At 37.7% G+C, this 26,802-nt stretch overlaps 1 long non-coding RNA gene across 3 annotated transcripts in view; it reads left to right on the top strand.

The window, feature by feature from the left end:
• Positions 1 to 11,673: 11,673 nt before the first annotated feature.
• Positions 11,674 to 26,802, top strand: part of LOC134484747 (uncharacterized) — a 32,945-nt gene continuing 17,816 nt past the window's right edge. For all 3 annotated transcript variants that reach the window (XR_010062490.1, XR_010062488.1, XR_010062489.1), the window contains exons 1-2: positions 11,674 to 11,919; positions 12,871 to 12,925. This is a non-coding gene — a long non-coding RNA (uncharacterized LOC134484747). The remainder of the gene's footprint in view (positions 11,920 to 12,870; positions 12,926 to 26,802) is intronic.

Here is a 26,802-nt window from a genome sequence, read left to right as displayed (position 1 = left end):
TCTCTATCAGATTACATCCTCGGGGGGTTGCCCTCTAGATGCCGTGAATAAACCAGTTCATCCATCAAGTTTCTGCAATAACCCGTATGTCCCCTAACTCTGGCCGGTTCTCTCTGCACCGCGCCATCTCTCCTTCTTCCCATCTGACCCTCTGCTCCTGTCCTCAGTCGCCCTCACTCATCCACAGAATCTGTTCCAGTTTTCCTTTCAGAGAGGTCAATGCTTTCCCCTCACCGGCCTTCACCTTTCCTGTGACCTCTCTCCATTTGTGGATTGTAGATAGAATAAGATTTATCTCACAGCTGATACTATCCATAGGTAAACGTGCGCCACGTTTGTCTCCCTAGGTCTCAGTTCACTCTCGGGGTGTTTTTTTTTTCCTAATTTCAACTATTTTCCATGAAGCTTCATGATATCATGCCCTCATCACGATGATATCATGCCCCCACCTCCATGAGGTCATGTCCCACTCTCATGATGTCATGTCCCACCCACACGATGTCATGCCCAACACCCATGATTTCACGCACTCATCCCAGTGATGTCATGCCTGCGCCCCTTGCTTGAATAGTTGCATATATTCAACAGGTAACATTCTGAATGCTGCCCTTTCACCACATTCCTCCAGGCTCCACCATTTACAGTCCCTCCTTCTATTCACTCCCCTTCTTCTCTGACAGAGTGGAGGACCCCTCTTGGTGCAACCTCTCCCCTGGCACATCAAGTCTCTGTAGAACTAGATTCATTATCTCCCATCAGGTACTGAAAACGCAGCCCGAGTAGGAGAACAGGATCCACAGACAGGCGACAGGTTTAGTGAACACACGTGAAGACTGTTGTGCTCCTCTACCTCTGTCAGTCCTTCCTTCAGCTCTTCAGTGAGAATCACTGAGCTCCGTCCGATATTTGGCCGTGCACCTCTGCTTCTGTGTCTGTCGGCTGCTTGGTGGAGCCTGGCTGAGGACATAACGCTACCCTCCCGTCTGCAAACACAAGAAAGGACCATTAATAATGTCAGTGTTTGTCGTTTGCCATTAGGATAAGGCTCACATCCGGGCACTTATCCTTTGGCCATTCCCTCATTTCCTTTTCTATTTCTGTCCATGTGTTTCTTATGGTGGAGGCAATTTCTGAGTCAAAATTTTGGGGGTGGCTTTGGGTCCTTATCCTTCCACCTTGGGTCCTCTCTGGCTAAAGAAAGTGACCATTTCAGTATCTGTATCCCCACTGTTACGAGTCTCAGCTAAAGTCACTCTCATGGACGCAGGGGTAGTCTCACCCATCCCAGATTGCAGGGAAATCACAGAGATAGCACCCACCCTGCCCAGTCTTTGATTTCAGTTTATTCTCTTGGCCCTCTGTCCCACTTGCCCGTCTCTCCCAAGAAATGATTCTCAAACCCCATTTCCCTTCCCATCCCCTTAGGCACACAGTCTTTTCCTTCCATCTGCCTCCTCTCATTAGTTTATTCCTCCTTCTGAGTGAAATTAAAGAATTTTTCTTGGCCCTTTCTTCTTGTTTATCCTCTTTAGTTCTGTAGATCTTAGTGTGTGAATTCTGTAGTTTATGGCTAACACCCCCTTTAAATGAATATGTACATGTTACTTTGGGTCTCAGTAACCTCATTCAGGATAGTACTTTCTCATTCCATCTACTTGACTGCAGCTTCTCAATGTCCTTATTTTTCATATGTGTGTAGTATTCCATTGTGTAAAGGAACCACATTATCTGTAGCCATTGTTTGGTTGAGGGGCATCTGGCTTATTTCTAATTTCTGTTCATTATGAAGAAATCCACTATGAACATAATGGAGTACATGTCCTTGCAGTATGGCAGAGGTCTTTTCAGATATAAGACAAGATGTAGTATAGCCAGTTCTTTAGGAAGAATATTCCCCATTTTATCAGAATCCACTGGATAGATATGGAAAGCATTATAAGTATTTGCTCTTCCCCCAGCAAAAGTAATTTGTATCCTGATATTTATCTGCTTCCTTAAAGGAGGTTTCCCCCCGACTGGCCCTCTGTCATGGACTCAGGTGATTGCATATGAAAATTCTTCCCATTTTAACCGTTCAATAAATGCCAGAGCCTATTACTGAGAGCCAGATGGGAAAGTTGGTACTGGAGGTTTGACTGTGGGGTTAGGTACAGAGGCAGAAGAGGGTAAGAGGGGAAGGCAGAGGACTGAAGAAAACGAGGAAGAAGTAATGATGGAAAGAATCCATATGGCCTTGAGAAAGCACATGTAGCAACGTGTTTTCTGGTTGGGGAATACATTATGATAGCGTTAGATCTGCCCAATACACATTTATAGATAGTAATTATAATAACCAGATTGTGTGTTTTCTTTATGGGTTCATTGGGTTCAGAAATTCCAACAAGCTTTCCTCAACAGTATTTCTGGATTAAATTTTCTGTTAATAGAGATCTCCCATTGTAGGGTCTCTAACCATTGCTCCAAAGTCCAGTAGACAAACTTGTTTCTTCTTTGGTCATGTTTGTTGTAATTTCTATGGATATCTGTGTCTTCAGTGGCCCAGGCCCAGTTTTCCCTTTTCTCGAGGTCTTCAATGATGTCACTCAGAGGAATTTCAGGTTTCTCAACTCGTTCCATCTAGTTGACTGCAGCTTCACAATGTCCTTATTTTTCACAGCTGCATAGTATACCATTTCAAATATTTCCTGATAATAGTGAACCGTAGCGAGCAGGTTAAAATTTCCCAAGAAAACATTAAACATTCAGTCTCTAAATCTAGATCTCCTCATCCAATGATGCTTGGACTGATTGAATGGTGTGGCATGAGCAGTTTGTTCTTACAGACGCCAAATCCATTTCCTTCTCCAGTAGTGGCTACCATCCCTCTGTTAGAGATTTTTACCCTGGTTATTTTCGGTGACTTATGTGATTTAGAAATTGTGATACCATTTGCATGTTAGAAAGCTAGAGATGTTTCAGGTTGACCCTGCCTCCACAGCCAATGAGGTAACATGTGCTCATTGGGCAACCATGTCACACCCAAATAGCAAGATGTCGTCTTTGACTCCACACATGACTGCAAGATTGCGTCTTGTCGTGCATGCACTTTGGCAACCATGTCATACCTGACAGTGAGATAGCAACTTTGTATCTTCACCCAAAAGTAAGATGGCCTCTTTGAATCTCTTAATCCTACCTGTCCATGAGCATGGGAGGTCTTTTTGTCTTCTGCTACCTTCCTCAGTTTCTCTCTTCAGAGACTTGGAGTTCACACCAGACATGTTTCTGATGTGCTAGGTTAGAGTTATTTTATATTTCATATATATATATATATGAAATATATATATATATATACATATGCCCATTGTGAATGGCATTGCTTCCCTAATTTCTTCTCAGCCTCTCTGTTATTTGCATGACAGATTATTTTCATTTTATTTTTCATCCGTCCACTCGGCTGAAGGTGTTATTCATATGTAGGTCATTTCTGGTAAATCTTTGGGATCACATATGTTCACTATTATATGATGTGTGAATGGTGATACACTGCGTTCTGATTTTCCAATATCATCCCCTCGACTTCCTTTGGTTGTCTTATTGCTCTAGCTGGGAATTTAAGGACTTTACTGAAAGGATGCTGCGAAATGAGCAGTCTGTTCTCATTCTCCAATTTAGTCGAATTGCCTTTTGTTTCCCCCCCATATTTGGTATTAACTGGTGGACTGCTTTATTTCATTTTATGTAATATTTTTGTATTTATTTTAGTATTTTATTGCATTATGTATGTGCCTGTCATCCCTGGTCTCCCTGAGACCAAAAATAGCGAAGGACGATTTATTCTGTCAAAGGCTTTTTCAGCATCTAAAGAGATAGTCTTGCATTTTTTTCTTTGTTTCTTCAATTCTGCTCCTTCACACCATTGTGTAATAGTGCATATTAAAAATTAATATTAAATATATTAATAATTAATATATTAATTTTGAAATATTAATGTAATATTTCATTTAATTTATTATATCACTATTTATTAATTTAATATTGTAACATAACATATCAATATTAATTATATTTACCATATTAATATAATTTAATGTATAATACAAAATGTTAATATTAATATAATACATTAATATTAGTTATATATTATAATATTAAGATATAACAATTTAATATGTTACTATATATATATATATATATATATATATATATATTGCATGATATGCAACTACCAAAAAGTAAAATCAAAGGAGAGCTCCCACGTTAATGGAAATTGCTGAGGGCAGAATTTTTTTTTCAGTTCAGTTTGTTAATATGGTGGATTTCTTTGATCAGTTTTCATCGATTGATCCACTCCTGCATCCTCAGGAGCAAGCCTACTAAATGTCGCTGGATGGCGGATTGAAATGTCCTTGGATTTTGTTTTCAAGCATTTTACCTAGTCTTTTTTCCACCAATGTTCGTCAGGGAATTCGTCTGAAATTCTTTCTTTGTTGAGTTGATTTGTGATTTTGGTGTCAGGGCGACAATGCTGTCATGGAATCAGTTTGGTTATTTTCCTTCTGTTTCTGTGTTTAGGCGTAGGTTGAGATATCTTTGAAAATCTGGTAGAAGTCTGTGCTCAATCAATCTGGCCCTGGGAATTTTACAGTGGGGAAACTTTTAATTACTGTTTAAAGGTTAAATTACTCTTTAAGTGTTGTAGAGCTATTCACATAGTTTATCTGACCTCAGTTTACCTGTGGTCAGTGTTATCCTTCGATACAATCATCCATTTAATTCAGAGATTCTAATTTTGCAGACAGCAGGTTTTTGACACCTAATGATTCTGTGACTTTCATCAGTGTCCATCTATGCGGCTCCCTATTCATTTCTGATTTTGTTATTTGGATGCTGTCTTACCTCCTATTACATTATTTGTTTAGGGCTTTGTATGTCTGCTTGATTTTCCCAAGGAACTAGCTCTACTTTTTGTTAATTTTTGTATTCACTTTGTTTCTGATGGATCACTCTCACCCCGAGTTTGATCATTTCTTTCTGTCCCCTACTTTAATATGTATTTGCTTATTTTTATTTTAGAGATTTAGGATATGCTGGGAAGTTGCTAGTGTGCGGTCACTCTGATTTCTTTATGAAAGCTCCCTGTGCTGCATATGCATGTTCCCCTTAACACTGCTTTCCTTACGTCCCTTAAGTTTGGGGAATCTGTGCCTTCATTTTCATTAAATTCTAGGAATGCTTTTTCTTTTTCTTGTCTTCTCTGAACTTGTGGTTCTTCAGTTTGGAGCTATTGAATTTCAATGAGTTTATATATATATATATATATATATATATATATATATATATATATATATATATATATTTTTTTTTCTGGAGCTGGGGATCAAACCCAGGGCCTTGCACTTGCTAAGCAAGCGCTCTACCACTGAGCTAAATCCCCAACCCCTATATATTTTTTCTTATTGTTGAAGTCCAGTTTTAATCCCTGGCGATCTGAGAAGATCCAATGCTTAGCATAGTCTTTCTGTATCCGTTGTGGCTTGTTTATAGTGGGAGAACAAGGTCAGTTTAGGATAAGGTTCCATGAGGTACTGAAAAGAGAGTGTATACTTTTGTGTTCATGTGAACTATTCTGTAGATATCAGTGTGGTCAATTTAATTGAACCCCGTGTTAGGGACATCATTTATTTATTTATTTTTTTTTTTTTTTTAGTTTCAATGGTCTGCCCTTAGTGAGAGTGGGACATTGATGGACCCCACTATTAATGTTGAGCTTCGATGTGATATTTAAACTTCAGCAATATTTCTCTCACCAATATTGCTGCTTTTGTCTTTGTCTTATAGACATCCAGAATTGAGATGCCATTTTGGTGGATATTTCCTCTGATGCATAATAAGTGTCCTTCCCAGTCTCTATTCATTACCTTTGGTAGAAAGTCTGATTTGCTGGATGTTAGAATGGTTACACCATCTTGTTTCTTGTGTCCATTTGCTTGGAAAAACTTTTCCAACCCCTTGGTCTGAGGTTGTGTCTAGCTCGGTACCTGGATTGTGTTTCTTGGGTGCAACAGAAGGATGTTTCCTCTTTTTAAATCCATTGTGTTATCCTGTGTCCTTTTACTGTTGAGTAGAGGACATTAATGCTTAAAGGTATTAATGAGATGTTGCGGAAGCATGGTTTTTTTGCTTGCATGTTTTTTTGGTTTTTGTGTTTTCGATTGGGATGTTTGAGAAGGTATGTGAGTATTACTTCTCTTCAGTGGGGTGCATGTTTTTTTTTGTTTGTATTTTTTGTTTTTGTTTTCTGGGGAGCTATTGGAGTATGCATGTAAATGTGAGATACTTTCTGTAGTTTATGCTGTGTAATTATTAATTTCTAGTGGGAGGCAGGTATGGTTCATTTTCTGAAAATCCATCAATATATTTCACTATAAAGTGAAACTGAAAGAGAAAAACCACATGATAATCTCATTATATGCTGAAAAAGCTTGCAAAAATATTCCAACCCCCATTCATGTTTAAAGCATGAGACCAATCAGGGATATGATTCCTATGCAGAAACATAATAGATGCAATGGACAGCAGGCCGGTACCCAACATCAATCTAAAGGGAAAGAAACATAAAGCAATTCCATTAAATCAAGGGCAATGTAAGGCTGCCCACTATCCCTATTCTTTATAGTATTTGAAATTCTATCCAGGGTAAAAGCATAGTTCAAAACTGATTCTGACATGGAATATGGCCAAGGCCTGTGAAGGAGGCTTTACAAACAGCTTTAGAATTCCTGGGGTATGGCCCACTCTTCAGCACAGTCTCCTTGGACCTTGGTGAGTCATGAACCCCACGAGAACTTCACACAGAGTGTCACTCAGTTATTGCAATCATTCTCTCTTAATCTAAGAAGAGCATGAAAATCCTCATGGAGCTTCCCACCACTCAGAGGGCAGAGCCATTGGCATTTGCAATAACCGTGGTCCAGGTCTTTTAGCAATTGCCCCTGGGGTAGATCAGTGCTTCTATCGTTGACCAAGGAAATGTAGAATTGTCACAAGCCTTAAAAAGGACCACAACCCTTAAAAAGCATTTGGAAAAATAAAATTGATTGTGAAGCTGGCTAAGATCTTTTCCATACTGACTCTGTTATAAAAAACAATGTATGGAACAATTGGTAGTTCAGAAAGGCTGGGATCTTTTAAGGTCAGGGATCAAGAACAATGGCGGCACAGACTTATGGTGTGACTGTCACAAAGGCTGGAATGTTGATGACTGATTTCTGAACCAGTTTTACCCTCTGCTTCCTGATAGGATTTAATAATGATTCCCAATCACAGATGTGCATTCTGATAATTTGAAGCAGATGACATTTTTATACAGATGTTTATATTACTGTTTTTTTAAAGATTCTTATAAGAGTATTTTTGAAGATAAATAATACAATACTTAACCATTTCTCTGTAAAATCAAATTGCTTACTTATGAAGTTATGTTGGCCTTGGGAATAATTTGTTTTCTTTAGGTTACTATATAATATTTGTTCTAATACTGTATTGGGTATCACTTTTTCAACACTATGCAAGAGAAGAAAACTAAAACATGATCACATTTTTTGTAATACAATATTCAATAAATTAATGGTCTATAGGGAAATACTGCCCATTGGGAAACAGAGAAAACCTAGAAAATTTAACTGTATGTCACTGGTATGAACCTGGGAATAAAAATGTTATGTAGAAGAATCTCCTATACTTTATGTTCCTAAGTGATTTCTACCCATGTCAAGTCCCTGACTAATTATCTTCATTCAGAGCATGTAACCACTAATGAGGCCAAGAGAAATCTATAGATTTAGAGAGATGTAGTATGTAATGGTTTCGACTGTTTTGCAAGAGACTCTACTGGAAATGGCACTCTTGAACCTGGTCAATGTAAGGAAATCTGTTCAGCAGGTAGGCCATAGCAAGTCTCAGTGACATCATCATTAGGCCCTCCATTAAAAAACTCTGGTATCCTGGAGAGCCCTAGTTTCTTCTGTGATGTCACAAGTGTTGTGACATCATCTGCGTCTTAGATATTCCATCAGTACCTCTAGAGTTTACTAATTGATCTGTAATTCAGAATAAACAGCCATTTGGGAGAGAAAAAAAAGAGGATGAAGAGATCAGAGATGGGGAGAAGGAACCTGGCCTTCTGTCTTGGTATAAAAAAGAAGAAATATGTGGTCCATGGTAAAGCTATGTGAGACCTTTGTAGGGGTTGAGTGGGTTCTCTTAAGAGACAGCCTTGACCTGAGCCTTCCACATATGGGAATCAGGAGCTGGGAAACTCTCAGAAGCATCTGGACTTCCCTGAATATTATGGTTCCTTGAACTCAGAGAGTTTCTATCATTACTTTATTTCAAAAGTGTTGGGAAGGGCACAGTTTTCTTTCTGAGAGCTCATGGCTATTATTCTTTTTGACAAGAAGAAAAAGGACCTAAGGAAGAAGGGAAGAACAAGTATTTTGTCCCTAGCTCAAAGTAAACTCCTCCATGCTAATTATATCTATTGTTTAGTTTGTGTCTGACACTGATATCGGGAAAGAGAAGTGTTTCTAGTTGAGACTTCACCATCTCAGTCTTTTCAATATTATTTCTCTGACTACCATTCCCTGAGAGTGACCCATTAGATTTCTGTGTCAATAGCTGTGTTTAGCTGTCAGTTTTCTTTTCTTTTATATCTTATTTTTTTAATTTTTACAAATTTATTTGTCTTTTTAAATGTTTATTTCTCTATTTACAATTATAATATTATTCCCTTTAAGAGTTTCCTCCCATTAGATCCCTAACCGGTCCTTCTCAACTTCTTCTATAACCCCCCCTTACTGTCCCTTCAAATTCTCTTTAACTGTGAATCAAACCAAGGGAGTACCAGGGGCTTCTTCTTCCACTGGTGCCCAACAAGGCCATTCTCTGGAGTTGGAGACATAGGTCTGTTCACGTAGAGTCTTTCAATATTAGTCTCGTACCAGAAAACTTTGTTTCATTAGCATTGTTGTTCTTATGGGGTTGAAGGTTCCTTCAGCTCATGTTAGCCTTTTTCAAATTCTACCAAAATGAGGTCCATTTTCAGTTCATAGGTTTGCCACTAGCATTCACTTCTTTATTTGACATGCTGTAGTTGTGTCTCTCAAACCATATCTATATCCGTTTTCTGGCAGAATGCACTTCTTAGCTTCATAAATCTTATCTATTACTGGTGACTGATACACACACACACACACACACACACACACACACACACACACACACACACACTTTTGGTGCCTCCTCCAGCTATTTGGTTAGGTGGAATGTTAACATGGATTCTGCACAACTATGTCAAGAATGTACCATTTACAAATGACAATGTTATATAGACTCTTTCCTGTACTTGAAGTTGAGGTTTCACTGTTCCTCTAGCTTTCTTCACCCTGCCATCTTCCTGTTTCTTATATTGGCCTTAAGAAAGAATCATGGTAAAATATCTAAAACCTTCAAGTCTGGCAATCAGAATACAGGAAGGTAGATTTTGTAGTACAGATATCAAATGTGACTAGAGAACTGAATTGTATAGTCCATGTGGTCCTTTGCTTTATTGATGTCTGGTAATATTAGGATCAAATAAGGATTTGGGAGTTGATCATTTGACGTATGTACACAACATTTCCACTGTTTAGTCACTCTATAGTTGGGCCAAGTTTGTTATCGAATTCATTGCAAAAAAAAGGAATTGTAAAAATGAAATTTTTGAGTACACATGCAGGAATATATATGTCTCCTGTCAATTAATGTACAATCAGAAAATGTAAAACAATATTCACTCGATTAATGTTCTGTGGGGAAAATACTGGCATATGGAAAACTGACGAAACCTAGGGAATTGAACTATATGTCAAAAGATTGGACCTGGGGAAATAATTAATCTCCAGAAGAATCTCCTTCACTCCTTGTTCCTAGATCTTTTCTACCCATGCCAAGGCCCTAACAAACTATCTCTATTCAGAGCATGTACCCACTAATGAAGCAGAGAGACGTCTCTAGTTTTAGAGAGATGAATATGTAAAGGTTTCTACTGTGTCACAGGAGACACTCTTGGAAATGGCACCTCCAAATCTGGTCAATGTAAGGAAATCGTTTAGCAGGTAGGCTATGGCAATTCTCAGTGACATCATCATTAAGCCCTCCATGTAAAATCTCTTGTATCCTGGAGAGCCCTAACTTCTTCTGTGATGTCACAAGTGTTGTGCTGACAGCAACAGACTCTTGGATATTCCTTCAGTACCTCCAGGGTTTCATAATTGGCCTTCAATTCAGAATAAAGAACCAATTGGGAGTGTATTTGTATAAAAAAATAAAAAAAAAATACTTGGCCCAGAGGAAAGCTCAGTGAGCCCTGTTTATGGGTTGACTTGGTTTGCTGAAGAGATAGCCTTTATCTGAATCTTATCATAAGGGAATCAGGAACTGAGGGCTTCCCAGAAGCATCTGGACATCCCTTCTTGTTATGTTTCCTTGATGTCAGAGAGTTTATATCATTCATTTCTTTATTCCAAAATCCAGGTGTTGGAAAGGGCCCAGTTGTTCTGTGAGAGCTCATGGCTTTTATAATTTTTTCCCAGAAGAGAAAGGTCCTAAGGAAGAAGGGAAAGACAAGTATTGTGTCCTCAGCTCAGAGTACAGTCCTCCTTGCTTTGGATTCCTATAGTGAAGTTTGGGTCTGACACTGATATCTGGGAGAGAGAAGTGCTTCTATTTGAGATTTCATCATCTCAGTCTTTCCACTAGTATTACTCTGACTACCATTCCCTGACAGTTACCATTTAGATTTCTGAGTCAATAGGTATGATTAGCTGGCAGTTAACTTTTCTTTTTTTCTGTCATATTTTTTTTTTATTTTTTAAGCAATTTTTATTACTTTTCCTAATTGGATATTTTTATATTTACATTTCAAATGTTATTTTTTATCCCAGTTTCCTGTCCATGAGATCCCTAAACAGTCCCACTAACCTTCTTCTATAACCCCCCTTACTGTACCTTGACATTCCCTTGAATTGGGAGGCAAACCTAGGGAGGAGCAAGGGCTTCTCCTTCCATTGGGGCTCAACAAGACCATACTCTGTTACCTATGCAGTTGGAGCCATAGGTCTGTCTATGCCCAGTCTTTGAATATTGGTTTAGTACCAGAAATCTCTACTTAGTTGAATTGTTGTTCTTATGGGGTTGAAAGTCCATTCAGTTGTAATCCTTTCTTATCATCTTAAAACAAGAGGTCCATTTTCAGTTCTCTGGTTTGTCACTAACATTCACTTCTGTATTTGACATGCTCTAGCTGGTTCTCTCATGAATGATCTATATCCAGTTCCTGGCAGTATGATCTTCTTAGCTTCAATCATCCTATCTAGTTTTGGTGCCTGGTATATCTATATATCTATATCTATCTATATCTATCTATCTCTATCTCTATCTCTACCTCTATATCCTTATCTATATCTATATCATCTATATCTATACCTAAAATATATATCTATATCATCTATATCTATAACTATATCTATATCATCTATATCTATAACTATATCTATACCTATTTCTATATCTATCTATACCTATATCTATATCTATCTATCATATATATACTTTATATATACTTTTAAACTTATATATACTTTTGGTGGCTCCTACAACTACGATTTTTGATGGAATATTTACATGGATTGTGCCTAACTAGGTCAAGAATATATGATCCACAAATGACAATGCCAAATAGACTCCCTCCTGTTCTCATAACATACTGAAGTTGAGGTTTCACTGGACCTCAAGCCATTCCTCTTGCTGCCCATCACCCAGAAACTAATGTTTGGCCTGAAGGAAGAATCATGGTAAAACATCCAAAATCATCAAGTCTTTCCCTGGACAAACAGGAAGGTTGGTATTAGAGAAAAGATATATAATAGAACTACAGAACCAAATTCTATAGTCCCTGCTGTCCTTTGCTTAACTGATGTCTGGTAATTTATAGATAAAATAAGGATTGGGGAGTTGATCATTTGAAGTAGGTACACTATATTTCCACTCTTATATTCACTCTATAAGTGGGCCCCATTTGTTGACAAATTCATTGCAAAAATGGAATTGGAAAAATGAAATTTTTGAATACACATGCAGGAACATAAATGATGCCCACGGTCCATGAATTTCCAGTCACAAAATGTAGCACAATATTCATTCAATTAATTCTGTAGGGAAAATATTGGCAACTAGGAAACAGATTAAATCTAGGGAATTGAAATTTATGTCAGAAGGTTGGAAATTGGAGTAAATTAAATCTCGAGTAGAATCTCCTTCCTTCCTTGTTCCTAGATCTTTTCTACCCATGACAAACCCCTGAATAACTTTCTTCATTCAGAGCATGTGATCACTAATGAAGAAGAGAGAAGTCTCCAGCTTTAGAGAGATGTAGCATGTAAAGATTTCTACTGTGTCACAGGAAACACTCCTGGAGAGGGCACCTCCAAATCTGGTCAATGTAAGGAAAGCTGTTCAGCAGGTAGGCCATGGAACTTCTCAGTGACATCATCATTAGGCCCTCCATGAAAAATCTCTTGCATCCTGGAGAACACTAGCTTCCTCTGTGACATCACAAGGTTTATCTTGACAGCAACTACCTCTCAGATATTCCTTCTATATATCTATGATTTACTATTTGGCCTCTAATTAGGAGTAAAGAGCCATTTGGAAGGGAGAACAGATAGGATGAAGAGATCAGAGATGGGGAGAAGGAAGCTGGCCTTCTGTCTTGATATAAAATAAAAGAAGAAATATGTGGTTCTTTGGAAAATACCCTGGGAAGATGACTATAGTTATTTTGTTCTCTAGGTGCGCCGAGCTCTTGGAGAAGTTGCTGAACATCCTAAAGACTTTTGGGCAGATGGTAAAGTTTCTAGATACCCCTTTTTAGATTTCAATTGTCCTGGGGATTTTATGGCTGGTGGTCAATGTATTCCAGGAAGAGTACTAGAGCCAGATTGATTTTTAGATGCATGGGCTAATGGCATAAGGTCCAAATGATTTTTTTTTTTTGATGTGGACATTCCGTCAGACCTTTGGAAATATAAAAGGGTTTTGTATTTTTGAAGTCTAATTTGCACAATAACAAATCACTTTGAGCATCTTTGGAGGACATGAGATGTCCAGCATTCCCTTGAAAGGATTGGTAATTTTCCACATTTCCTTCGTCATTTTTTGAAAATTCCACGGCCCTTTGGACAGATGGAGAATGTGTGGGACTCACGTGAGGAGTAGTTGTAGCTTTTGGTGTCTCTTTTGCAGAAGAAGATAGCACAAGATTTCTTTTGGCAGAAGGGGGAAGGTTGAAACTGTCTTCCTTAGAGGAGAAATTTTTCAAGACTCCATCAGAAGGATCAAATCTTAAACCACTGTTTCTAGAAACTGGATGCCTGTGGTCCATTTTGGTAGAGGGAGAATATCGAGTATTTCTGCCCAGAGTGGACATGTGAAAGAAATCTATTTGGGTAGATGGGGATAGTTGTAAAGCATGCTGTTCAGATGCAGTAGATCCTAAGACATCCTTCTCAGATGAGGAAGGTCTTAATGTACCTTGTACATGTTTAGAAATCCTGACTGACATCAAAATGGGGTGTAGGTATTAGAGCTACCTCTGAAGATGAGACCTCTCCTACAGCATCATGGGTATATGTGAGAGGGCTGAGAGCCTCGTGAGCAGATAAGGATGTTTCTACATATTGTTGACTAATTGAGGAAGTTCCAAGAAATATTTCTTTTGCTAGAGAAGAGGAAACAGACTTTCGTATAGAAGAGTCAGTTTCCCTAGCCTGCTTGACAGGCAAAACACGTTCCAAGGCCCCTTCAGAAGGTAAGGAAAAGTGCAGAGCCATTGAAGTACTTTACAAATGTTCTGGATCCGCTTGTGGGTATAAAGAAGGACAGGCAACCCTTTCTGCATATTTGGAAGAGTGTGTAGCATCTTCTGTAGTTGGGGAAGATGGCTAATCTTGAGGAGATAAGGAAGTTCTATAGACTCCTGTGAAGTTTGCGGAGGTCATATGCATTCTTTTGCACTAATGGAATCCAAGAAATCCCTTTCCTCAGATTTCGGGGATGCTACAGACACTGGTGTTTGCATAGCATGTTCCCCTACTCCTGTTTCACATATGATTCGACCCATAACCTTCTCTACAGATGGAATATGTCCTAGAACATCTTTTGCACATGTGTCCAATCCACAAGCCAATCCTAAAGATGTGGCTGTGGGTAGAACTCTTTTGTAGATGTTTCTTGTCTCACAGAATCTTTATGAGATAGAGTACTACTCAGAGAATACTGCTCAGTTTTGGAAATTCTAGCATCTCTGATTTATATGTGGAAAATTTTGGAACCTCTCCTTTCAGGACAAAATGACCTAGAGTCCCCTGAGGATGTAGGAGATGTTTTATCTTCTCTGCACATTGTATAAATATGGAGCCTGCATGGCTCATTGACTGTGTGTTGTGATAAACCTGGCTCTTTTGAGCCTAATGACAAGTCACGTAGGTCCTTTTCAGTGGTAGAAGATATTTGAATAATTCTCTGTTGTATAGGGACATTTCAGTACAAGGGGAAATGGTGAGGGTGCTAGAACATATTTTTTATGTTCGGAAGGCGTAAGAGTTCCTTGGGTGGACTCAGAATTTTCTAACACATCTTAAATGGGTTTGGAATTCTCAAGAGCCCCTTCTGAAACTGGCAGTGGTCCTTGAACTAATGGTGTAAATGCAGAAAATTTTGTCTCTGCTTGGGCTGGTATGTGTGTTATGAGGTTCACTTGGGGATTTTGTCCCCCTTGGACCATAAGTGATTATTTAAGCCCATTTTTAATAGTATAGGACATTGAAGGTCCTCTTGGTTTAATAGGGAACTTCTGAAATTCCCTTTGTCAGCAGAGTCAGGTTTCAAACTCATTTTACCCAAAGCAGATTGCATAAGGCACTTTGGTGGAGATGGGAGGCATCTTTGTCTGTCTTTGTGAGTGGACATGGCTCTGATCTCTGCTTTGGCAGCTGGCCAAGGTAGTAAAGTCTCATGTGGAGACAGGGCAGGATTTAATCCATTTGTGGAATATGAGAAATCACAGAGATAACCTTTAAGAGAAGAACTTTTGCAGCCCTCTTTGTCTGATGGGACCTGTTGTACTCCCCTTGAACAGAAGGGTCTTTTCCAATACACTTTGGAGGAGAGTTGGAAAGACTGGAGACCTGTAGGATAGGGAATGAACATTTGAAACTCCTTTGGAAACTCTGTGGGACAGAGAGCTGATCACCCAGAAGAGTGGGCAATACTGAGACCACAGGGAAGGAGAGATTGCCACTTCTGATCACCGGTGCACACATTCCTAGCCCAAGAGGAAACTGCAGAGTGCCTCTGGACACATGAATATAGGAGTAGTCAAGCTTCAGGAGCCCTGCAGTACAAACTGCTCCTGGATCTGAACTGGTCCTAACATTATTCTACACCCTAATCTCATGTGGGTTGAGGAAGTCTTAGATTGTCAGAGGGGCAGAAACCCCTGAGAACTCTGCTCACAGTCCTGACTCAAGAAAAAAACACCTAGCTCCATCTGGGCCTCCTTTTAATAGGGACCTAGGGGCAGTAGGGGCAGAACATTTTTGGTTGCAGCCTTCATGGAAATCTGCAAGTCAGCCCAACGAGTGACTTCAGGCCTGAGACAAGAGGTGAATCAAACTTTTCTGCTTGAAGTGAGCTGAGTGGTGGTCTCAGGACACACAAAGGCAGAACTGCCCTGGGACCAGGCAGTTCCAGTTTCTTGCAGGCTCCTGAACTTCTGTGGTCCTGGCCCAGAGCTCCCTGATTCTAGATGCTGTGGGAGAGAAAGCTGATCACCCAGGAGTGTGGGCAATACCAAGCGTACAAGGAACAGAGACTGCCACTTCTGCCCACCATTGCCCACACCTCTAGCCCAAGACAAAACTGCCTAGTGCTTCTGGACACAGGAATATAGGAGGAGTAAATCTAAAGGAGCACCATGTTCCAGACTGTGCCCGGATCTGAACTGAACTGGTCAAACAGCTCCTTGTACCAAAATCCTGAGTGTGGGGGAACTAGACCTTCAGAGAAGCAGACACTCCTGGGAATCCAGAGAGGACTACACTCTGCCAAGATTCCTGACTCAAGAGGAAAACATTTTGTGCCATCAGTGTCCCCACCCTACAGTGGGACCTAGGAGAAGTATGGGAATTTCCTTCTCATTCCTGCCCACAGGGAAAGATGAAAGGGAGTGGACAGGAGCAACTACATGCCTGAGAACAGAATACTTTGTTCCCATAACTGGGTAAAACAAAACAGGAAAACAGGTCTACAGCAATCCTGACACACAAGCCTACTGGGCGGTCAACCACCGACAGAAAGACCAAGAGAAGCTAGCTACAGAGACAACCTGATGGCTAGTCAGGAACACAAGCAACAGAAATCAAGACTACTTAGGCACAACAGAACCCAATTCTCCCATCAAAACAAACAGTGTATATCTAAAAAAAAGCAAGATCTAGATTTAAATTCACATTTTATCATGACGGGGGAGTGTGTTAAGAAGGTCATAAATATCTCCTTTAAGAATACAAAGGACAATAGAAAATACAGAAGTAAACAAGTAGAATCCCTGAAAGAGTGAACTCAAAAGTACCTTAAAGAACTACTGGAAAAACTGCAAAACAGGAGAAGGAAATATACAAAACCACCCTGGAGTTAAAAATAGAAATAGACACAATAAAGAAAGCACAAGGAAGACAACCCTGAAAATGGAAAACCTAGGAAAGAGACCAGGAGTCACAGATGCGAGAATCACCAACAGGATAAAAGAGATTGAAGACATAATCTAAGGAGCACAAGATTCCATAGAAATCATTGACACAACTGTCAAAGATAATTTAAATGGAAAAGCAGCTAGCCCAAAACATAAAGGATATGCGGGGCACAATGTGTAGATCAAACCTAAGCTTAACAGGTATAGAAGAGAGTGAAGACTGTCAACATCAAGGGACAGTAATATGTTCAACAAAATTATAGAAAGAAACTTTCCTAAGCTAAAGAAAGAGATGCCCATAAACATACACAAAGCCGACAGAACTCCAAATAGATTGGACCAGAAAGGAAATCGTCCCATCACATAATACTCAAAACACCAAAATCGAAAAACAAATAAAAATATTAAGAGCAGTAACGGAAGAGGTCAAGTAACATATAAAGACAGACCTATCAGAATTAAAACAGAATTCTCAGCAGATATTACGAAAGCCAGAAGATCCTGGACAGATGTCATACAGACACTAAGAGAACAAAAACACCATCCCAGGATACTGTATCCAGCAAAACTCCTAATTAACATAGATGGAGAAACCAAAATATTCCATGACAAAACCAAATTACAGAATATCTTTCTACATATCCAGTCCTACAAAGGACCCTAACTGGCAAACCCCAAAACAAGGAGGCAAGTAACATCATAGATAAAGCAAGAAATTAATCTTTTCACAACAAATCGAAGAGAAGCACACAATCATTTTCTAATCTCCAATTATGAAAATAACAGAAAGCGACCATCACTATTCTTTAATATCTCTCATCATCAATGGACTCAATTACCCACTAAAAATACACAGATTGACACACTGGATATGTATTGAGGACACAGTGTGTTGCACTACAGGAAACACACTTCAGAGACAAAGACAGACACTACATCAGAGGAAAAGACTGGAAAAAAACTTTCCAAAGAAATGGTCTGAAGAAGCAAGCTGGAGTATCCATTCTAATATCATATAAAATCAACTTTCAACCGAAAGTCCTCCAAAAGCATAAGGAAGGACACTTCATATTTATCAAAGGAAAAATCCACCGAGATGTACTCGAAATCATAAATATCTATGCTCCAAATATAAGGGCACCTATATACAAAGAAGAAACCTTACTAAAGTCAAAGAACATATGGCACCGGAAATAATAAGAGTATGAGATTTCAACACCCCATTCTCACCACTGGACAGATCACGGAAAGAGAAATTAAACAGATACATAGAGAGACTAACAGAAGGTATAAACCAAATGGACTAACAGATATTTAGAGAACATTCTATCCAAAACAAAAGGAAATACATTATTCTCACCACCTCATGGCACTTTCTCCAACACTGATCATATAATCAGTCAAAAAGCAGGCCTCAAAGGATACAGCAATATAGCAATAATTCCATGCACTCTACCAGACTTCCATGGGCTAAGGCTGTTCTCCAAAAACAATCGGGAAAGAACACCAACATATACATGGAAGTTGAATAATGCACTACTCAATGATAACGTGGTCAAGTAAAAATTAAAGGAAGAAATTAAAGACTTCTTATAATTCAATGAAAATGAAGGTACAATACACCCAAACACTTGGGACACAATGAAAGCTGTTCTAAGAGGAAAACCCATAGCTCTGAGTGCCTGCAGAAAGAAACAGGAGAGAGGATACATCAGCAGCTTGACAGCACACCTAAAACCTCTAGATTAAAAAGAAGCAAATACACCCAGGATGAGTAGAAGTCAGGAAATAATCAAACACAGAGCTGATATCAACCAAGTAGAAAAAAAGGGACTATACAAAGAATCAACAGAACCAATACCTGGCTCTCTGAGAAAATCAACAGTATATATTAACCCACAGCCAGACTAAACAGAGGATACAGAGAGTGTCCAAATTAACAAAATCAAATATTAAAAAGGGAGACTTAACAGCAGTATCAGAGGAAATTTAAAAAAAAAATCAATCTACTACAAAAGCCTATGTTCAACAAAACTTGAAAATCTGGAGAAAAAGAACAATTTCCTAGACAAATACTAGGTACCAAAGCTAAATCAGGAAAAGATAAACCATTTGAACAACTCATAATTCCCAAAGGAATACAAGCAATCATCAAAACTCTCCCAAACAAAGAGTCCAGGATCAGATACGTTTAATGCAGAAATCCATCCAAAATTCACTGAAATTTTCATAACAATACTGTCCAAACTATTCCATAAAATTGAAAAGATATAGTACTACCGAATTGCTTTCATGAAGCCACAATTGCTGTAATAACTAAAACACAGAAAGACCCAACAAAGAAAGAGAACTTCAGACTAATTTCTCTTACCAATATCGACACAAAAATACTCAAAGAAATTCTTGCAAACCTAATCCTACATCACATTAAACAATAATACACTATGATTAAGTAGGATTCATTCCAGACTTGCAGGGATGTTTTAATACAGAAAACCAACAATCTAATCCATTGCATAAAGAAACTCAAAGATGAAAACCTTTCATTAGATGCTGAGAAAGATTTTGACAAAATTCAACATCCCTTGATGATAAAAGTCCTGGAAAGGACAGATATTTAAGGCCCATACCTAAATATATACAGCAAATACATAGCTAACATTAAACTAAGTGGAGAGAAATTTAAAGCAATCACACTGAAATCAGGGACTAGACAAGGCTGCCCACTCTCTCACAACTTATTCAATACAGTTCTAGACGTCTTAGCCAGAGCAAGCAGACACTAAAGTAGGTCAAAGGGATAAAGTTTGGAAAGGAAGAAGTCAAAATAGCACTCTTTGTAGATGATATGATAGTATACTTAGTGACCTCAAAAGTTCCACAAGATAATTACTAAGCCTGATAAACAATTTCAGCAAAGGGCCTGGGGATAAAAATAACTCTGCACAAACGCTAAACAAGCGGAGAAAGAAACTAGGGATATGACACCCTTCAAAATAGCCTCAAATAATATAAAATATCTCAGGATGACTTTATCCAAGCAAGTAAAAGATATAAGCATATGAGCAGAACATCATGTCTCCGAAAAAAGTGAAAAAGATTTCAGAAAATGGAAAGATCTCCAATGCTCATGGACTGGCAGGATTAATATAGTAAAAATGGCAATTATACCAAAAGCAACCTACAGATTCATTCCAATCCCCATCAAATTTTCTGTCCAATTCTTCATGGAGTTAGACAGAACAATTCATAAATTATTCTGGAAAAAAAAACCCAGGATAGCTAAAACTGTCCTCAACAATAAAAGGACTTCCCTGGGAATCACTATCCCTGAACTCAAGGAGTATTACAGAGCAATAGTGATAAAAAACCGTATGGCATTAAGACAGAGTCAGGCATATAAACAAGTGGAATAGAATTGAAGACCCAAAAATGAACCCATGGTCACATAACTTTTGAGAATGGAACCAAATCCATCCAATGGAAAAAAAGATAGCATTTTCTGCAAATGGTGTTGGTTCAACTGGAGGTCAGCATGTAGAAGAAGGCAAATTGATCCATACTTACTGCCCTGTAGAAACCTTTAGTCCAACTAGATCAAGGACCTCCACATCAAACCAGATACACTCAAGCTAAGGGAAGAAAATTGGGTAAGTATCTCAAACACATGGGCACTGGAGAAAATTTCCTGAATAATACAAAAATGGCTCATGTTCTAAGATCAAGAATTGACAAATGTGATCGCATAAAATTGCAAATCTTCTGTACGGCATAGGACATTGTTGTTAGGACAAAATGGCAACCAACAGATTGGAAAAAGATCTTTACCAATCCTATAACAGATAGAGAGCGTATATCCAAAATATTCAAAGAACACATGAAGTTAGCCAGCAGGGAGACAAGGAACCCTATTGAAAAATGGGGTTCAGAGCAAAACAAAGAATTCACAGGTGAAGAATATCGATTGGCAGGGAAATACCTAAAGAAATGTTCAACATCTTTAGTCATAAGGTAAATGCAAATCAAAACAACCCTGATATTTCACCTCGCACCAGTCAGAATGGCTTAGATCAAAAACTCAGCTGATAGCAAATCCTGGCGAGGATGTGGAAAAAGAGGAACACCCCCCATTTTTGGTGGGATTGGAGACTGGAACAACAATTCTGGAAATCAGTCTAGAGGTTCCTCAGAAAATTGGACATTGAATTATCTGAAGACCCAACTACACCTCTCTTTGGCATATATCCAAAGATGCCCCAACATGTATCAAAGACACGTGCTCCACTATGTTCATAGCAGCCTTATTTATAATAGGAGAAGCTGGAAAGAACCTAGATGCTCATCAACAGAAGAATGGATACAGGAAATATGGCACATGTTCACAATGGAGTGTCATTAAGAGATACCAACTAAATAACGATGGAGAAACTTTACTGGCTCTTTATCTGATGTATGGATCATATCTATAAGACACAAAATACCTTATTCATCAGAAATAAAGTAATGCAATTAAATATGCAATATGTTTGATTAAATGCTTGAAATAATGGCACAGTAATTATCAAAAATTACATGAAAATTACTAAACCCACAAATCGTTGATGAAGTACAAATACAAATGACAGTGTTTGTATAGTTTTGCTGGAACAAAGAACCCTGGTATATTTTTGTTGGATCTAAAATTTAATATAGCTACTAAAGAAATTAATATAAAACTGAAAACTGAAATTATTTGTGATTCAATAGTAACACTGAAGGAATATGTACCTTGAGGAATATGTCTATTCCAGGTATAACTCCATGACTGTATTTACCTTCTCACTGTTCAAAATATCCATGTTACAAAATTGGAAAAATAATTTATATAGGCACCAGACCTTTTTTCAACCATCAAAAGAGCAAAATTATATCATTGGCATGGATATAGATGAAACTAGATAACATTGTGCCAGTTGAAAATCCAGAAATATGAAGACAATTATATAAATTTTATGAAAATGGCCAACTGCTGTTTGTTTGACTTTGAAGCCTCTACTATAGAAGGAAAGTCAGATGTCATGTTGTAAACACGGTCACATTTTCCCCATGGCTCACATGGCCATAGAGAGGATCCTACTATTCCTGTTTTGCTAAATGGCCATGTTGTTAAACTGACTTCCAATACTTACTGTTTTTATCCATACATTACTACTTTTATGATCTGTGGTCAGAGAAATGTATAGGTGTACTGTGCCGTAATTACTGTTGATCTATGTAAGTTATATAAGTGCTAAGACCGTGAGAAAAAGAAAGCTGAGCATAAGGATGGGGAAACAGCAGAAAAGGAGAAGGCCAAACTTGGGGAGTGAGAGGATCCAACCGTGACATCTAGAGATGAAACAGTTGTTGGACCAATGGACTCACTGCATCTACAGTCGTATGCACAAGTCCTGTACACAGTTAAGACAATGAATTAGGGAAGATCCCAACAGGCAGTAATCAGTGAACCAATAGATTATAAAGAAAATAAAACAGGAAAATATAAAGAACATGAAGCTGGAAATGGAATGTATCCAGAGAGAGTAGAACCAAGTTAAGGATCGGTGTGATCAAGGTACATTGTATACGTGTGTGAAGAATAAATAAAATTCTAAAATAAGAAAAAGTTCTGAAAATATATTAAGGATTTTTATATCCTATGGAAGTCATTTTTTCCCAAAAATAGAATGGAGAATCCTTTTTGTAAGTTGCAGAAAATTCAGTGAAAAAATGTAGTTACATTAGTTCAGTGCATGCTGTCTGCATTATGGAAATATCAAACTTAGGCTCATTAATCTGTACAGTTAACTTATATCACCTGTTCAAATAAAATAAAATAAAACACTGTCTAATGATCCACCAAAACCAAACTGCACACTAGAGATTGAAATGCAAACCTAAAAATGCCCTGTTCTTAACCTCAACAATTTTACTCTTTGAAACTCCAAATACTTATGAATATAAAAGTTCTAACCTGATACTCAGCATATATTATGGTGTCTCTGTGACTTATATGGTAAGACTTTTAGAGTTGCACATTGCTATCAATTATGTCATTCACTTTTAAAATCCTAGGACAACAAGATCTAAAATTCACGGGCTTTGTTCCTGACAGCCAGGGAGTGCACCCTGTACATGATCATTTTATATTAATTAGCTAAACTCTGAAAGGCAATTTGCTGCCTCACAAAATTAAATTGATTCATTGCTATGGTTATGGTAAGGGTTTCATGTGAGAATATATATATATATATAAATATATATATATATATACATATAAATTTCTCATGACAAATTTGCTTTCTCTTGTAATGGATAGTGGGCTATTGATGAGCTTAAACTTCTTCCTTCCCAACATAGCACTTACAATAGATTATTTTTCACTCTCGATCCTAGACACAATAAAGATAGGAAAAACACTGAATATAGTATGGGCTTTGTTCTCTGTCCCAAAAGATCGTTTTTGACTTCTTCATCATATTCACCACCGCAACCAACACCACCACCAACACCACCACCCCCTCCACCACCATCATCAACATCACCATCATCATCTTCATCTAATTTACATGAAATTGAATTTGGAATCGTGTTACACCGAAGGATGAAATGAGAAGTATATTGCTTGAAGAAGAGATGTTGATTAACACCAGCTCCTGTACAGCCATTTTAATGTTATAAAGACATTATCAAGGTTTCTTCAGATGATTGATTTAAATGATAGCGCGCTGTACATCAGGGTTTGAAATTCCTGTTGAGAGAGAATGATCTTTGACAGCAAGACCTTCATTATCAGACCTTAATTTAACCCATCTACCAACGAAGTGAAATTGTCCCAGAAATAAAATAGTGCCTCTCCAGAAACAGCTTTTATCCACTGATACACATCTACTTCTATTTCTTAATTGTCATGCTGATGTGGGCTTAGGATACAATATATTCTGAATTATTAATGGTATTTTAGTATTATTTGGGTTAATTGTGAAAATTTCAAAGGATCATACCTCTTCCATTATTGTATCCCATACATTTAATTTGATCTTGAAGAGTTGCATGAAAACTGAAGTATCGAAAATGTATATCTTCCCATTGAAAATTTCTAACATCCATCATGTGAAACTCCCACTGGACTTCAGTGGATTAATATCTCTGAAAGCATTTAAAGAATTTCCTACTGCAATATTGCAACTCTACAGAAGCTTCACTCCCATAGTGGCAGTTCCAGATTGGCTGTAAACAAATAATTTTCCTTGCCTTGGAAAGGGTTTAAAATATTTTCATTAACTTTTAATATGAAATTTGTTAAGACTTTGAGAAAAGTGGGCAGACAGGCACTAGAAAGTATGTTTTTAAAATTCTTTTCTTAAAATTTGACTTTTTCATGCAATATATTTGAATTATGATTTCCCTTTCATCTATTCCCTCCTTCTTCTATTCCTCTACAGTCATCTGTATCTACATTCTTCTGACTCTCACTAGAAAACAAACAGTCATCTAAGGGATAAAAATAAAATGAAAGTTAATGAATTTGAATAGAACAAAACAACAGATAGAAAAGAGCCAATGCAGGCTACAAAAATCTGATACAGACACAGAGACACAGACTTCCATTCACACAATCAGGTATTTCATGGAAACAGAAAACCAGGAAAAAATATATACACAAAACATACAGAGTAAAAATTAATAGATAGATAAATAAATAAATAAATAAATAAATAAATAAATAACAAAAGGAAAAAGACACTCCGAATAAAACTTCTGTCATATTATGAGACAAGGATCCCCCAAAGATGTTGTTCAGTTCCCTTATTTCTTTATACGAATTCTACCCTTAAAATTAGTTTGGTTACCCAGTGAGATTCCCTTGGAGAAAACTAAGTTTTCACTTTCAAATGATTACCCACCGGAGATAACTTCCAGTGTAGAGATAAGGTGATATGCATGGCTTGGCCTCTTTCAAGGGCTAATTAATAGGTAAGGAGATCTGTGAGGTGCTGTCTTCTGAGATTGATACAGTTGTGGCACTCAGGAACTCAGAATATTTACATCTATCTGAACAGACCCTATATAATATTGTCCCTGCCTTTTCAAAGGAACTAAGCGAAGTGTTGGAGAATAGAAAATGATGTAGCCACTGGTGTCTTACCAGTTGTTAAGTGTATAGCTTCATGGTCTTTTTCACAGAAGTGACTCAGGGTAAATCCAGGGGGTCATGAAGGAAAAATAAAAGACATGCATGTGCTGAGGGGATTTGGTCTAAAGAGGATATGTTGGTTGGGGAAGATAAGGGATTGGGAGTGTAGTGGGCTTCCATACATGTGTTGTGCATGTATGGAATTGTCAAAGAATAACTTGCTTTCTTAAAACTTCCAAATGTAACCACTAAGATCGGTTGGGCAGATATTCTTTCAAATCAGATCTATTTGTCTTTAAAATTGGATCTCATTGTGTAGCTCAAAATGACCTAGAACTCCCAGTGTTCTTTCTACTGCCTCCCATGCTCTTGTATCAGGTTTACTCTATATTGACAAAATTATAGAATATATGTAAATCTTCTGTTTATAAAGTTTAATTACATAATGCAATATTCTGTCATTTGTATTTCATTTAACAATATATCTTGAATACATGTGCATGAGGAATTTCTTCATGGAATATCATGCATTTAATAAATGGTAGATTACTCATTTGTTTAAATAATAACCTAATTGTGGTATTCAGATTATTTTCATTTTCATTAAGTAAAGTTCGCTACAGAAAATCAGCATGGACACTACTCTGGCACTGTACTCAGTGGTGATTATTTACAATATATTTTGTTTAAATTACAAAACACATTGTTGGAATGATCTCAATGCTGTAAAGTAATGAAATACTTGTATAAATACTGCCAAATTTCCATCTCTGAAGACTATAATAAATACATAATGCTATCAATTTTTTGTGAAAGAACCCATAGTATACCATTCAAAATTAAATGATACATATATTTTAAAACGGTATCAGTCTCTGATTTCTGTCAGTTGTTGGATTAGGGGAAGGATTGACGAAGTTGAAGTGGCGGGCAACCTCTATAGGAAGACCAGCAGTCTCAACTATTCTGGACTGTTGATATCTCCCAGACACTGAGCCAACAACCAGGCAGCATACACTATCTGCTCTGATGCCCTGACACATGTATAGCTGACGACTGCCTGGTCTGACCTAATCCTTGAGAGTTTTGAGGCCCCAGGGATTATGTGGCCTGTCAGAATCTGGGGAACATCGTCGTGGAGTCAGGGAAGGAAGAGGTGGAATGGGATGAGTAACTGTGTGAGGGGACAAGGAGATTGTACAATGGAAGGAATGTATTTAAATAAAATAATTTATAAAATAGTTTTACTCATAAATTCAAATGTTAGATTTTTTTAACATCCACATTGCAATTCAATAGTGAAGTTTAACATTTTATCCTTACTGAACTGTGTAAGCTTTAATCCTTAATTTACTCTTCATACTATTTGCGAATTGTCTTCTTTCTTATTATATTGTAGCAATTGTGTTTGCATATGTAGAATGTTTACTATTCATAATATGTGCAGAAAATACATTCATGAATCTTTTTTATTTGAGTGATCTGTTATGTGTGAATGCGTATGAATAGATTTGTGCACATGGACACAGGCACCTGGGGAGACCAGGAGATGTCAGATCCCCTGGAGCTGCTTTTACAGCTGGTTGCAAGTGGCTTCGTGGATGTTGGAAAATGAATGTGTTTGCTCTTATGAGTATAAGTGCTCTTAACCACTAAGCTAATATTACGATACTTATTCCATAATAAAATCAACCTATTTATCATTTTCTCATGTATTTCTGGTGTCTTTGTATTTGAGACATCTTGGCACATTCTAGGTGCTGAGACTACACTCAGCCATTATTTTTTCCAGTTTTCTTTCCTTTATCATTGTAAG

This window comes from Rattus norvegicus, assembly GCF_036323735.1.
Source record: "Rattus norvegicus strain BN/NHsdMcwi chromosome Y unlocalized genomic scaffold, GRCr8 chrY_unlocalized_43, whole genome shotgun sequence".
In the NCBI taxonomy this organism is placed as follows: domain Eukaryota; kingdom Metazoa; phylum Chordata; class Mammalia; order Rodentia; family Muridae; genus Rattus; species Rattus norvegicus.
The sequence above is the reverse complement of the archived record's forward strand: the minus strand, read 5'-3'. Positions and strand labels throughout refer to the sequence as shown.